Raw genomic sequence first — 12,669 nt, 5'->3', positions numbered from 1 at the left:
TGAGGAATGTGGGTTCGGTCAGGACACATCTTTATTTTCTTAAAGCAAAAATATCCAAATTTTTATGTAAAACCTCCCCATTTTCAAATGTCAACTCTTAGAGGACATGCCACCTTAGAATAATCTCATTCTTCATAGCTTTTAGTTTCTTCTGTTGGGAACATGAGATTTGTAATAAGATTAGTCTCAGGGGATTTTTTTTTCAAAGATCAAATGAAATAAGGTATATAAAAATGCTTTATAAACTATAAAGCACTATATAGGTGTTAACAAAGAAACCTGTAAAAAGCAATTTCTCTCCAGCAGTAGTGATAGTATATTTAATAGCTGGGCATCAAACACCTATAGAGTCTGAGCTGTAGCAGAAGAGACCTTTTAAAAATGTAAGTCAGATTATATCCTCCCTCAGTTAAACTCTCATCCCACTTAAAGTAAAATCAAAGCTCTGTATGGTCTGGGTACTGTCCACCTGTCTAACCCAATCCCTGACCTTCCCCTCACTTAGGATGCTCCAGCCACAGCTCGTTTCTATTCCTCAACCACAGGGGGATTCTCCTCTTAGAGTCTTGGCAAGAGGCTCGTTGACTGACACACTGTGTCCCTGACCTTCTGCATGGTTCAGTTCAGTTCAGTTCAGTTCAGTCGCTCAGTCATGTCCGACTCTTTGCGACCCCATGAATCGCAGCACGCCAGGCCTCCCTGTCCATCACCATCTCCCAGAGTTCACTCAGACTCACGTCCATCGAGTCGGTGATGCCATCCAGCCATCTCATCCTCTGTCGTCCCCTTTCCTCCTGCCCCCAATCCCTCCCAGCATCAGAGTCTTTTCCAATGAGTCAACTCTTCACATGAGGTGGCCAAAGTACTGGAGTTTCAGCTTTAGCATCATTCCTTCCAAAGAAATACCAGAGTTGATCTCCTTCAAAATGGACTGGTTGGATCTCCTTGCAGTCCAAGGGACTCTCAAGAGTCTTCTCCAACACCACAGTTCAAACACATCAATTCTTCGGCGCTCAGCCTTCTTCACAGTCCAACTCTCACATCCATACATGACCACTGGAAAAACCATAGCCTTGACAAGATGGACCTTAGTCGGCACAGTAATGTCTCTGCTTTTCAATATACTATCTAGGGTGGTCATAACTTTTCTTCCAAGGAGTAAGCGTCTTTTAATTTCATGGCTGCAGTCACCATCTGCAGTGATTTTGGAGCCCCAAAAAACAAAGTCTGACAATGTTTCCACTGTTTCTCCATCTATTTCCCATGAAGTGATGGGACTGGATGCCATGATCTTCTTTTTCTGAATGTTGAGCTTTAAGCCAACTTTTTCCCTCTCCTCTTTCACTTTCATCAAGAGGCTTTTTAGCTCCTCTTCACTTTCTGCCATAAGGGTGGTGTCATCTGCATATCTGAGGTTATTGATATAGACCCATTATTTAACTCTCAGATCAACAGCCCCTTCTGAGAGGGGCATTCCAGTCCAAAAGAGCAACCTGATCACCCTCAGCAACCACACTTGACTTTATTTTAGCATAGCCCTTCTCACTATTCGATATGGTTCTTGATTTTTATTGGTTTCCTTTTTTAACAAATGCGTCCTCCCACAAGATACAAGCTCTAGTCCTACACAGTCTTTTTGTTTATTTTTTTATGTATATTTTTTTAATTTACTCCTAATTAGAGGATAATTGCTTTACAAGGTTATGTTGGTTTCTGCTGTATGTCAGGGGCTTCCCTCATAGCTCAGTTGGTAAATCAACTGCCTGCAATGCAGAAGACCTGGGTTCAATTCCTGGGTTGGGAAGATCCCCTAGAGAAGGAAATGGAAATATTCTTGCCTGGAGAATCCCATGGACAGAGGAGCCTGACAGGCTACAGTCCATGAGATCACAGAAGTTGAACACGATTTAGTGACTAAACCACCACCACCACCACTGCTGTATGTCAGTCAGCCCTAAGTTTACATATACCCTCTCCCTCTAGAACCTCCTTCCCACCCCACCCCAATCCCATTCCTCTAGGTCTTCACAGAGCACTGGGCTGAGCATCTTGTGTTATACAGCAACTTCCCACTTTTTTACAATGGTGATATATATAGTCTTATTCACCACCGAATTCACCAGCCTCTGAGTTAGGCCTGGTTTATGGTTGAAATTACAATATCCATTGAAAGAAGAGTCTTAAAATTGGTATTATAGTAGAAATTTTAGTAGAAGAGCAAAAAGCACTTTGGACTGGACCAAGGCCACTTCTTGGGTCCCACTCAGATTAACTGAGCCAGAATCTCTAAGAATGTGGTTCAAGTAACTGGATTTTTAGTAAACACCTTAGATGGGTGATTCTGGTGCAGGTGACCTCAGAACACATGTTTTTTAAACACAGGATTTAGAGGACAAAGACTGAGTTCTAGAGCCTATTTATTTTGCAGGGTGTTCATGAAGCCTCAAAAAATAAAACAACAGGTAAAGTTCTTTGCCTACACCCAGACTTAGAGAAACACAGGCTGTTCTTCCCTGGCCTTCCTGTCAGGGGCCTGCAGTGTCCACATTCAGGGATAGAAGCTTGCTGTGCCCTCAGGCAGCTCCTTCTTTTCATGGACCTGAGCAAGCTTTATGCCCTCCTCCACGAGGTACATCTTCAAGGATTAAAGACAAGTCTACCAGCTTCCTTTAGCATTTCTAGATTGTTAGCCATTCTCAGATCTTAGCAAGCTGGATATATTTCAGTTTGTCTATGCCATTTTTAGAGTATAAATTTTTCTAAATTAATTAAATAGTCCTCTACAGTCTGTTCAGTGTAGCTACCTGATAAGAATATAATTTTTAAAATGACTGGAGTTGTAAGGTCAAACATTCAGGAATATGACTTTTTTTTCTCATCTCATCAAAAACAAAGCAGACTTTTATAGAAAGAATCATCTGCAGAATCTCACAAAAGACTGATGGAGAAACAAAAACCCAGAGTATCAACCTACAATGAAGAAGAAAATATAATAGTAAAAACTAACACATATGAGCCCCACCTTAAGCCCAACCCCATCACACACTCATCTCATATGCATAACCCTGTAAGGAAGCATCATGACTCTCCCGCTTTCAGAGATGAGAATTGTCCAACATGAGTAACTTGCCCCAGATGACCTAATTAGATCTTTGCATACTTGGTGTAAGAGCCCAGGCGGCTGGTTGACCCCAGAACCATGTACTTACCCACTGACTATGCCCTGTGAAAACTTCTCTTCTGACACCAGACCAGTTGGTCTGCTCTTGCTCTTTATCTCCTGTGTCCCCCTCTAACCAACCAGTTCTTCTTACTGATGCCTCTCTTTCTAGAACAGCACCATGGATGATACCACAATCAAACTCCATTGGCTTTTCCAGTTTCTCCTCTTGAGGGTATTTCTGCAGCCATCCATTATATGTTGATTTTGTAATTTAAGTCTTTGAATTTGGATGGAGGGAGAATTCCTTACTGATGTCTGTAACTTCCTTTAATGATCAACTCAAACTTCTTAATATTTTTCCGGACTACTGGTCTAAACCTAGGCTTGTATACTTGCGCCACTGATTTTTTTTTCAACCCAAATACAGGACTTTGCATATGTACCTGTGGGATTTCATCTTGTGGTTTTGGGCCATTGTTGTAGCTTGTCAAGATTATTTTAAATCTTGACTCTATCGTTTGCAATATCAGCTACTCCTCCCAGCTTTATGTCATCTGTAGACTTAATTAAATGAAGCATCTATTCCTCAGGCAAGTAAGTGATAGAAATGTTGAACTGCACAAAGCCAAGCATAGATAGTGTGACAGGAGGGATTTTTAACAATGGGTCTTGGTATTGTGCTGGACTGAGCATGGAGATGAACATTTCATCACTAAAATTAACCCTCAGATGCACTATTGAAGAGAGTGTAGTTCCAGCTTTCTCCCAGTCTTCATAATGCCAAATTCTGGCAGTCATACTAATAGCATGATCATCACTTTTGATGTACCTTTTCATATACTTCCTTACCCTTTATAATTTATTGCCTTGATGAAGTAAAACGCTCTGTGCATATGTGCTTTGGTTACAAAGATGAGGAAAATAAACAATTAAGTTGATCATCTGGGCTCTTAAACCAAGTGTGCGAAGTTCTAATTATGTCATTTAGGGCAAATTACTACTGCTTTGGCAATTTTCATTTCTAAAATAGGGAGAAAATTGTGATTCTTTCTTACAGACTCATGTGTATGAGATAGTGTGTGATGGTTCTTGGCTCTGAGTTGGAGTCCATGTGTTTTAATTATTACTATTTTTCTCTTCACTGTAGGTTGACATCCTGTTTTTTTTTTCCTCATTAGTCTTTTTTTGGGGGGGGGGTGGGGGACAGGCCACTGCATGGGGCTTACGGGATCATAGTTCCCCAACCAGGAATAGAACCTGTGGCCCCTGCAGTGGAAGCACTGAGTCCTAACCACTGGACCACCAGGGAAGTCCTCTTCATCAATTTTTGTGAGATTCTGCAGGTGATTCTTTCTACAAAAGTCTGCATTATTTTTGATAAATTAGGTGGGAGGGGGTGGAAAGTCAAATTCCTGAATGTTTGACCCTGGAAGTCCAGTCATTTTTTTAAAATAATATTAACATCACAGGGCTTCCTTGGTGGCTTAGTGGTAAAGAGTTTGCCTGCTGATAGAGGAGACATGAGTTTGATCCCTGATCTCGGAGGATCCCACATGCCCTGGAGTGACTAAGCCTCTGAACCACAGCTATCAAGCCCATGCTCTAGAGCCCAGAAGCCACAGCTGCTGAAGCCTGCATGCCCTAGCCCCGGGGCCCTGCAACAAGAGAAGCATCACAATGAGAAGGCCACGCAGCAATGAACCCCGCACAGCCAAAAGCAAATACAATTAATTTTTAAATGATATTAATATCATGTAACTATTATGAACAGACCATAGTGGACTATTTCATTGGAGAGATGATATGGGAGAAAAAGAGGAAGACACATTACTATGATGAGAGATCAAGAAAGGTGCCCTAAAGGATAAGGTGCCCGGGTTAAATCTGAAGTTCAAGCGTGGATTGGTCAAAAAAGATTTGGGTGTGGAGTGGTTGTCATGAGCTAAGTTCACAAAGCATCTCTGCCATCTTAGAAGACTGATTTTATATTAATAACATTAAAAACTTTCAGTGAAGTTTCTGTCCAAGAAGTCTCCCCCATACACTTCAATCGTTTCCAATCCCGCCTGCCTTGAAAATCCTACCGACATTTTTTTCCAACCCAGGAGCAGATTGCCCTTTAACATATACTCCTCATATTTTTACCTCCATAATGTATACATGTATCTTTCACTCCCCAAATCAAGGCAGGGCATTGAAAACTAAAACTATGGTTCACATCCTCATTCAGTCCACAGTTTAAAGCACCAAGATGGTAGTGAACAAATTCTTGATGCATTGAATAGAGCCAGCAGAGATGAAAGGCTAACAACCGCGGGGGGAGATCAGGTGAGAGGCTGATAACCAGGTAAAACGGCACAGATAGTGAGGATGCCTGGAAAACTGGGGTGGAAACTCTACGCAGAGAGGATCACATTTGTGATGTTCCCTCTTGTGCCAAGTGACCGATGGAGTGCCTGGTTTTATCTTTGGGTAAAATAAACCAATGAAAAGTGTTACATTCTTCTCAGAACTATGCCATATTTACTATTCGTATGTTCAGTCCTACTTTACAAGGACAGCATATGGCCTTGGCATCCTTTGTAAAGGTTCCTGAGTCTGTAAGGCAGTATTAATTGTTTTCTTTTCCATTGTGATCTATTACAGGATACTGAAAATGGTGCTCTGTACTACACAGTAGGACTTTGTTGTTTCTCCATCCTATGCATAATAGTTTGCATCTGCTAGTACTGAATTCCCAATCTACTCCCCCTCTTTTGCCAACCATAGTCAGTTCTCTATGCTTGTGAGTCTGTTCCTGTGTCATAGATAAGTTCCTTTGAGTCATATTTTAGATTCTACATATAAATGATATCATATGATATTTGTCTTTCTTTCTGGCTTCACTTGGTATGAAAATCTTAGGCACAATTTCATTATACATGTCAAGATATAGTGAGATTTTGGAGGGTATGCTAAGCTCATACACAAGCTTTTACCTTATCTGATAAGTCAGGATATATTGATAACAGGTGGAAAATAGATCAGAACATCCATGGCCAGTCAGATTGGTTGAGAATGGCTGTCTGGGCTCGATGGGAAAATGAGGCCTTAAGCTATTGATCATGTTTGTTGGCCACGGGTAAAGGATGTGGTGATTGGAAAACACAAGGGCCATACATATGCCAATCCCTGATAGGTATTGCCTTTAATGTGGCTTTATTAAGGACTTTTGGCACAATCTAAATGGTCAGCATCATCCTTCACCTTATAAACTGGTGTGCATGTGACTCTAGCCTTTTCTTTAACCTTATTACTATGAAATAAAATATATCTAATTTATCAATCCAAAACACATTACTAAACAAAAATATATATAAGATACACCTAAACAGTTCAAAAATTTGTCAAGAGTAAACATGTGATACCACCACCTAGGACAAGAAATAGAACATGTTCAGTCTCTTACAAACCCCATCTCTTTGGCTCTCTCCAAGACACTACCCACCATTGTCCTGATTTTTAAGGATATGACTTTCTTGCATTCTTTTACAGTTTTATCACCCAAGTATATTTCCCTAGGCACCATAGTTTGGTTTTGCTCTGTTTCTTTTTCTTTTTGGTGCACGCGTGCTAAGTCACTTCAGTCATATCCGACTCTGTGCAACACTATGGACTGCAGCCTGCCAGGTTCCTCTGTCCTCTGCAGACGTAAGAGACACAGGTTTGATCCTTGGGTCGGGAGGATCCCCTGGAGGAGAGCATGGCAACCCACTCCAGTATTCTTGCCTGGAGAATCCCATGGACAGTGGAGCAAGGAGATAGTATCTTAAAAATCAGGACAGTAGTGGGTAGTATCAAATCGTACAGTATACTTTCTTTGGTGTTTTTTAAATTGATATTAGGGGTGCAAGCTTGATTGATTTTGCTGCAGGTAGCTGTGGCTCGTTTATTTTTAATTTACTTTTATTGTAGTATTAAGAAGTGTGACTGTATGACGGGTTTTTTAATCCAGTCTACAGGTGAAGGGTATTTAGATTGTTACCAGTTTTTAACTAGTCTGAATAGTGTTGGTATGAACTTTCTTATACACATTTCTTGGAGCACATATTTCTTTTGGATTTATGCCTAGAGAGTAGTTGTTGGGTCATAAGGTGTTCATATGTTCAATGTTAATAGATAATGCAAACTGGTTTTCTTGGTCACTGCATCAATTTCACTTCCACCAGAGACACATGAGAATTTTAGCCCTTCTGCTATGTGTGTGATATTTTATTGTGGTTTTAATTGTTATTCCCTGATGACGAATGGGCATCTTTTATATATAATTTGACCATTTGAAACTCTCTTTGGTGAAGTGCCTGTTCAGGCGCATGTACAAGATTTGCCATTTTCTTTTATAGGAGTTATTTTTATCTATTCTGGACACAAGCCTTTATCAGTTATACCTATTACAAATGTATTCTATTTGGTGGCTTTCTTTCCACTCTCCTAATGGTTTCTTTGGAGGAAAAATAGTTATAAATACTATATAGTTCATATTATTCAACATTTTTCTTTATAGCTCATGCATTATTTTGTCCAATTTATGAAAATTTTATCTAGTTCAAGATTGTGAAGATATGTTATATTATCTTCTAGAGCAAGGGTCCCCAATCTCTAGGATCTAATGCTCATGATCTGAGGTGTAGCTAGTGTAGTAACAATAGAAATAAAGTACACAATAAATGTAGTGTACTTGAATCATCCTGAAAACATCTTTTTGTTTCATCTGGTGCAGAGAAGTAAGTCATTTCATTTTTTCCAGAATGATCACCAACTGAGTTTTTAAAAAGACTGCTCTGAATCAATATTTTTGTTTTGAATTATATTCACCTATGCATGGGTCTCTTTCCAAAATCCCTATTTTATCCTTATTCAGGTAGCAATACCAAACCAATTTCTGCAGCCATCACATCCAGTGCAGCAAATCCTCCCACTATCCTTCTTCATCAAGTGTCTTGCCTATTCTTGGCCACTTGCATTAACATATGCACTTAAGATAATCTTTTCAGGTTTCATTTAAAAAATCTTGCTGGGATTTTAATTGGGAATACATGAATCTATAGATCATTTTGGAGAGAAATAACATATCTATAATATTGTATTGTCCAATAGGAACATGGTATGTCCCTACATTTATCTAGGCAGTTTTATAAAATATTTTTGTTTTCTTAAAGTTTATTCCTGAGTATTTGACAGTTTTGATATTATTTTAAAAACATGCTTTTTCAATTTTATTTTATAATTGTTTGAGACCACAATATAGAAATGTAATGTTTTTGTGTATTGAGCTTGTATCCAGCGATCTGCTAAGCTCACTTATTAATTCCAACAATTCATACATATTTTGGATTCTCTACATACCCAACCATAGCATATACAAATAATCAGAGTTGACTACTCCCCTTCCAATCCTGATAGATTTTGTTTCCTTTGTTGCCTCGCTATATACTAACTGGGATCAATACAATACTGAATAGAAATAGTGACAGAAGTCATCCTGCATGTTGCTCCCAATCTCAAAGCTGTTGACATCTTGCCATTAAGTATGGTGCTTGCTGCTGGTTCTCAGTAGCTGCTCTATTCCTGATTAAGGAAGTTATTTTGTATTCTTAATTGTGTAGAGTTTTTTAAATCACCAATGGATATTGAATTTCATCAGATTTTTTTCTGCATGTATTTAGATAAGCATATGATTTTGTCTCCTTTACTCCATTGATGCAGCATATTGTTGGGTTCTGAATATCAAGCCAACTTTGAATTCCTGGAATAAAGCCAAATTGGTCATGATTTATTATCCTTTTATACATGTCCAATTTTTGTTTAGAATTTTTACATCTATGTTCACAACAGAGAATAGGATATACTTCTATAAACTGTCCTCATCAAGCTTTGGTATTAAGGTTGTGCTGATCTTATAAATCAAATAGGTAATACTGCTCCTTTTTCTATTCTCTGGAAGAGTTTTTGGAAGATTGGCAGCATTTCTTCTTTGAAAGATAGGTAGAATTTACTGTGAAAGCCATCTAGTTCAAGATTTTCTTTATAAAAAGGTTTTTTTTAAGTATAGATTCAATTTCTCTAATAGTTACCAAATTATTCATACTTTCCCTTTCTACTTTTATCCATTTTGAAAGTTATTTTTTTTAGAGAATTTGTGTATTTCATCCACATTGTCAAATATATTTGCATAAAGTTACTCATACTATCTTTTCATCAAATGTTTTTAATGCACATAGTATCTGTAATCATGTCCCCTTTTTCACTTGTAACTTTGGTAATTTGTGTTCACTATTTTCTTCTTTTCCTTTGATCAACCTCATGAGGGATTTATTGACTTTATTAACTTTTTCAAATTAATTTTTAGATTTTGTCATCCTTTCTACTCTGTTTATTTTCTACTTCATTTGTTTCTATCCTTATTTTTTATTGCTTCATACATTTTATTCAACCTTATTTTCAGCTCTGTCTTTAAATTATTAGAACAGGTGATTAGCCCATTGATTTTCAGCCTTTCTTCCTTTATAATATATGCATCTGAAGCTACAGATCTCCCTATATACATGGCTTCCATTGTATTTTATTAAGTCTTGATACATATTTCTCATCATTTTTCAGTTAAATTATTTTCTGAGTTTCATTGTCATTTCTTCTTTGAACTATGAGTATATATAACTATATTTCCTAGGTTTCTAGGTTTTTAGGGTTTTCCAGTTATCTTTCTGTTATTGACTTCTAGCTTAATTGTATGGAGGGAAATTTTTTGAAAAGGTTTTGATCCTCTATGGTATGGAAGTTTTACATGTGCTTCACAAAAAAATATGTACTTGGCCATTATTTGTTGTCTTACTCTACATATGTCTATTAAATCAAATGTGACCATAACGTTACTCAAATTCTCTATCAGTTCAGTGGCTCAGTCGTGTCTGACTCTTTGAGACCCCATGAACCACAGCATGCCAGGCCTCCCTGTCCATCACCAACTCCCGGAACTGAACTGAACTGAGAGAATTTGAGCAAAGCTATGGTCACATTTGATTTAATAGACATATGTAGAGTAAGACAACCAATAATGGCCAAGTACATATTTTTTTAATATTCTCACTGATTTTCGGTCTGCAGGCTTTATTAGATATTAAAAGTAACTTAAAATTGTATGTTATGTTAGTCTATTTCACGTTCTAGTTTTGTCAGTCTTTGCTTTATATATTTTTGTGTCTGCTATTAGGAATATACACATTTCCTATGAATTAAATATTTTATCAGTGTAAAGTGTCTCTCTTCATTAATAGTGTTTTACAAGCATTTAAAGTATATAACAGTTAAGTTTGGCTAGTACTTGTTTTATGCACATTTTTACTCTCCTCCCAATTTCTGTATTTTTATGCTTAGGCATGCCTTTTAAAAATATGTTAAGCACTGTAATTTAAAGTCTGTGTCTCATGACTCCTCTGTTTGGAATTCCCATAGGTCTGTTTCTTTTGCCTATTGGTTTTGTTAGTTTTCATTCCTATTATCTGGTCACCTCATATTCTTATTTATTTCCTTATTATATGATGGTCATTGTGTTCAACAATGTGTTTATAGAATTAATTTGAGGCCTAAGATGAGGTTATCTTCCCCAGAGAGGATTTACATTCGTCTTGGCCCTCAAGCCATAATCACTTCAATTCAATTTAAAGATGATTCAAAACTGGCCTTAGTCCTTCCTGGGCCTCTCTGTTTCTGGTTCACCCATCCCCAGGGCTCACACATTTCTAGGGTCATAGCCAGTGATCCCAACCTGGGTAAATCCTGATGTCCAACCTCTCCCTCCCTTGCTTCCCTCTCTAGACCTGATAGACCTAGTAGAAAAGTGGGCCCAAATGCTGAGCTTACCTATTGGGCCTCACTCTCTTCTTGATCCTAGCTAGGTCATTCTTCATTACTTAGTTATCTAGGGCCTTAAAGCTGATATTTTTATATTTTTACCAGTTTTTCTTATTGTTCTCAGAGAGATAAATAGTCCAAATTACCCAATCCACCATAATTAGATAAATGTACATGTCTGCTCTCCATTTGTTTTTTAATGTTTATGATTTACATTATTTTCTTGTTATGCTTTCTTTTTATTTTTTTGCCACATGGTTTGTGGGGTCTTAGCTCCTAGACTGGGGACTGAACCCTTTCCCTCTGTAGGAACACATTGAGCACAGAGTCCTAACCACTGGACTGCCAGAGAATTTCCTTATTATGCTTTCTTATTATGGTTGCTTTTTTATTCCAAAAGTTTTACATTTCCACTGTCAAAAATTTAGAAAATACAAACACAAGAAAGAAGAAAAATTAAAAATCACTTAAAATTTCACTATTTCCTATTTATTTTTTCTCATATATATAGACATTTTTAACAAAAATGAGATCACACTGTAGTTATTTTAGAATTGAATGTATTCATTTAATATGTAACATCTTGACAGCTTTATACTATTCTAGTATATGTATATACCATAATTCATTTAAACAGTTTTTTAGAATTGAATATAAAATTTTTCCAATTATTAAATCACTATCACAAACATTATTTCATCAAATATTCTAAAAGTTCATGATATTCTTCTTAGGATAAATTCCTAAAAATGGAGTTGCTGGTCAGAATATATAAGGCATTGTATATATAGCCAAGTTGTCCTCCAGAAGAGTATTATGGGTGTACACATCCACCAGCAGTGTGGGAGAATGATAGTGCTCAACTCCTAAAATCAGATTAGAACTTCTGAGTAGTTATTTCCTTACCAACACAGGTGAGATGTATCATTTTAAAACAAGTAAAAAGCATTTTAAATGCTTTCTATCCTGCTTTTGCCATCATTGTGACTTTGATTTCTTCCTCGGTATATAAAATGAGCCACTAGCTTGGGGATTGGAGGATTTAGAGGCTTAGCACTGGAGATCAAACATTTCCTCTGCAGAGGGGTCCAGGGCGGGGAGAGGAGAAGAGGGAGGTCTGTATAAAAGCTGGTTCACTGAGGATCACCAGGGATGACCACTGACATTTAGCTGGGTGGCCAAAGTAGGGCTCTTCCTTCTGGTTGATACCCTCACACCTTCTATTAAAAACCAAAGTAAATGAGTATAAAACTTCTTTCTGGTAATCCAGAAACTAAGCAACACGAAAATAGATAAGCTTTGTTTTGAATTCCCCTGTACTGAAGAAGTCCAAACTCTTAAGCAGACTTTTTGAGGTCTGATCTGTTCCCCACCTCTCCTGTGTATTCTTTCTCCTTCCTGACGTAAGACCTTAATAGCCAACAATGCTGACTTCCCCTAGGTTCCCAGACAGTCATGCTTTCTCTCTTCTTCTCCCCTTTACCATGGATACAGTGTCCTTTGCATGGAATTCTCTTCTATTCTCTATCAAGTCCAATTTATCCTTCAAGACTCATCTCAAGGGAATTTCCCATGACCCCCACATCCTGGCTAGGAATAACTCCCCTCTTATAGTA

This window comes from Budorcas taxicolor, chromosome 3 (assembly GCF_023091745.1).
Source record: "Budorcas taxicolor isolate Tak-1 chromosome 3, Takin1.1, whole genome shotgun sequence".
Lineage (NCBI taxonomy): Eukaryota > Metazoa > Chordata > Mammalia > Artiodactyla > Bovidae > Budorcas > Budorcas taxicolor.
Note: the sequence above shows the minus strand (reverse complement) of the source record.